We start from the raw sequence: 3,508 nt of genomic DNA, 5'->3' as shown, positions 1-3,508 counted from the left end.
GCCTGCTCTCCAGACCTCTCATCATATGCGTGGCCCTCCGTTGGACTCTCTCAAGCTTCCCCACGGCCTTCTTGAAGCGCGGCACCCAGAACTGGACGTAGTACTCCAGCTGCGGTCTCGCCAAAGCTGAGGAGAGTGGTAGGATGATATCCTTTGCCTTGCTTGAGATGCATCGGTAGATGCATGTCAGGGTCCTATTCGTTTTGCTGGCTACAGGATTCATTGGTGGCTCGTGTTCATTCTGACCCCCAAGTCCCCTTCAGTTGTGGTCCTGGCAAGTGTAGCGTAGCTGAGCTGTCAGTGTGTGGTGGATTGTATCTCCCCAGATGGAGCACTTTACATTTCTCATTGTTAAACATCATCAGGTTTTGATCCGCCCACCTTGCAAGCCTATATCCCCAGCCTGTCCCCAAGCATGACCGCACACCCCCATAATTTGGTGTCGTCCATACACTTTGCCAGGATGCTTTCAATGCCCAAATCCAAATCATTATTGAGTAAGTTGAAAAGCACCGGTCTGGGTACTGAGCCCTGAGGGATGCCACTGCTCACCATGTGCCACACTGACTCAGTGCCATCTATTAATACTGAGTCCTGCCTCAGAGCCAGTTTCCTAGCCACTGCACCGTTGAGTTATCGAGGCTGCAGTTCCCCAATTTTACCATGAGGACATCATGGAAGATTAAGTCAAAGGCCTTTTTGAAATACAAGTATATGACATCAGCCTCATCTCCCTCATCCAGGCGGTGTGTTACCTGATCATAGAGGGAAATGAAGTTGGGCAGGCATGACCTGCCTGTAATGAAGCCATGTTTGCTATCTTTGAGAACGCTGCCTTCAGTTAGCCCATCACTAATGGATCCTCTGATAATTTGGCCAGGATTTTTCCAGGGATTGAGGTCAAACTGATTGGCCTGTAATTCCCTGGGTGCCCCTCCCTTCCTTTCTTGTGAATAGGCACCACGTTGGCCCTCTTCCAGTCTTCTGGGCCCTCTCCCGAGCGCCACGAGTTCTCAAGTAGCTTTGTCACTGGCTGTGCAATGACGTCAGCTTGGCTGTGGATGACTCCACAGACGTCTAAACCTGCCTTCGTTAACCTTAAAAGAAAGAGAACAAAACACCTGTACATAGTGTGCGACTCCTCTTACTTTCTGGGCTCGGTCCCTTTCATTTCTTTCTAGCCCAGAGAGACCCAGCATCCCAAGTTAGGTGTCTCTGGGCCCAAGCCCTGCTCCTGTCCGTTGTTGTCTGCATCAAAGTTGTCAACTCTCCATGATGCGCTGAGAGCATCCCACACCGCAGAGGTACGAAACACTACAGTGGTATATCAGCAGCTCCAAAGGAGCCACGGCCATCCCATCGTAACAAGTACAGTGGTTTAAGGGGAAGGTTTCCTCTATATTTAAAAAAAATTATGGTACATTAACACACTACATTAAAAGACCTTGTAAGACAGAAACAAACTAACACATGGATACAAAACCAGAATTAATGATCAGGCTTGCAATAAACAGCCCCACGTTGCCCAGTCGCGCTAGTTTCACTGCTCATGAACCTTAACTGGGAAATTCCAGCCTTTACTAGTTTCGGTTACACTGTTAAAACGTTCTTTTCATTTAGGGTGAAATGCTGATCAGTGCGGTAGTTTCAGCATGGGCTAATATGATAAGGGCCTGCAAACTACAAGGACAACCATGACAAAAGTAGGCTAGAGGTCCAGCAACGGGACAGTGTCCCTGAGCAGCACAGGAACCAAGATAAACCCCCATGGCAATGACCCATGCTCTTGTCACTCAGCTAATTACAATGACCACCAGGCAGTTGGTACATGATGAGCAGCAGTTTGGCAGGGGAAATCCCAAACATTATTAGTTACAACTAGAAGTTGTGGAGCACCTCTCCCACGAGGCTGAATATTGTACCCAGCTCCAAACATACCAGCTAGTCAGCCTTTAACTATTAGAAGCAACATCTCAAATTTTCAGGATGCCTTTGCCAATAAACATCAAGCTGTTATGTTAGCAGTGAGAGGAAAAGGAGAAGCTCGAGGGGCCAGATTTTTAGAGTACCAGCACCTGTGAAAATGTGCCCCTGGGTAACTGGCCACAATAGAGCCTTTCACCTCAATGTCACCAACTTGAATCAAACACAGAGCTGCTTGCAAACAGCCGACAACACTGATCATCTGCGGCTGCTTACAAAGTTATCCCCAGTCAGTCTTGTCATTAGCTTTCCAGTGGCCAGCTTCCAGCGGGGGGATCTCAGCTACATGCCGACTTTATGGAAACGGGGGACTCCTCCCTAGCTTGCTCCTGTGGCCGGTGGCTAAGGGGAAGTGAGACTCGGGGCCATCCGAACCCTGAGCCTCTGGGCTTGGGCCTGCACGTAGGATGCCAGCCAAAGGATCTGGGAGTCCCCGAAGCCACGGGGTGAAAAGTCTGGGATGGAGGATACTTGCCAGTTGTAGCGCCACATATGGTGTTTGAACGGCTGAGTTTTGCTCAATCAAAAGGATTCAGAACTGAGTTAGCTAATTTGACCTGGAATAAAAAAAAAATCCCACCCCGCAAAAATAATGGCATCATCTGGGTACAAAAAGACAGTTACATCCAGCAGACAGTATAACTGCTACACACTTGGCAGTGGCATCAGTCGAAACAACTGTATTAAATGGGTACTAAGACTGAGTTCCCCTCTGCCCCTAAGGGTGGTTCTGGAAGATCAGGAGCGTGGCAGTCTGACGGGGTGCTTTGCAGCGCCCTCTTGTACCCATTTTGCAGAGGAGCAAAGGAGCTCCGTTTCCAGGACTGTCTATCAACACCTTTTACAGCAGCAAATTTAACATGAAGAAAGGACTTTTCTGAAATGGAAAAAAGCTACCAGCCAGTGACAAGCAGGCATGCCTGAAGTTAAATCCTGGAAATATACTTAGGCATCTTTTCTGCTGACTCCAAGATCCCTCCCCGCCACCGTGTTGACAAGAAGGATGTTTCCTAGCCTATAGGCATGCTGCTGGTTCCTTCTCCCTAGATGCAGCCCCTTGCATTTGTCTGCATTGACTCCTACCCTACTCTCATCCGCCCACCGCTGTAACCTGTCCAGATCCAGATGGATTCAGTCCCTCCCCTCCAGCGTGCCCACCTCGCCCCACAAAAGTCACTAACAGCAAGGATGGGATTCAAACCCATGCATGCAGAACACAATGGATTAGCAGTCTATCGCCTTAACCACTCGGCCACCTTGGCATGCTTTTTACATACCACACCATAAAAGAAAAAACCTTTCCCGTTACAAAAAAAACACACCCGCGCACCCATACACAGGCCTGCTGGCCATCTGAACTTGTTATAATATCCTCATCACGTGCAAAACACACAAACCAACTCAGTCCATCCTGGTCCCTCAAAATATTGGGGGTTGGGTGGGAAGAACAGGTTCAGTCAGTGCTTCAATGTTATTCGTGTATGTGGTCCCTCTTATTCCCTTATTGCTTCTTTGAGACTAGGCT

General features: G+C 48.7%; 1 non-coding gene across 1 annotated transcript; it reads right to left on the bottom strand.

Moving 5' to 3' along the window:
• Nucleotides 1-3,163: 3,163 nt before the first annotated feature.
• TRNAS-GCU lies at nt 3,164-3,245 on the bottom strand. Its single transcript has one exon. It is a non-coding gene; the product is annotated as a tRNA-Ser (tRNA).
• Nucleotides 3,246-3,508: the final 263 nt, after the last annotated feature.

This window comes from Alligator sinensis, unplaced genomic scaffold (genome assembly GCF_000455745.1).
Source record: "Alligator sinensis unplaced genomic scaffold, ASM45574v1 scaffold2096_1, whole genome shotgun sequence".
Classification (NCBI taxonomy): Eukaryota; Metazoa; Chordata; order Crocodylia; family Alligatoridae; genus Alligator; species Alligator sinensis.
The sequence above is the reverse complement of the archived record's forward strand: the minus strand, read 5'-3'. Positions and strand labels throughout refer to the sequence as shown.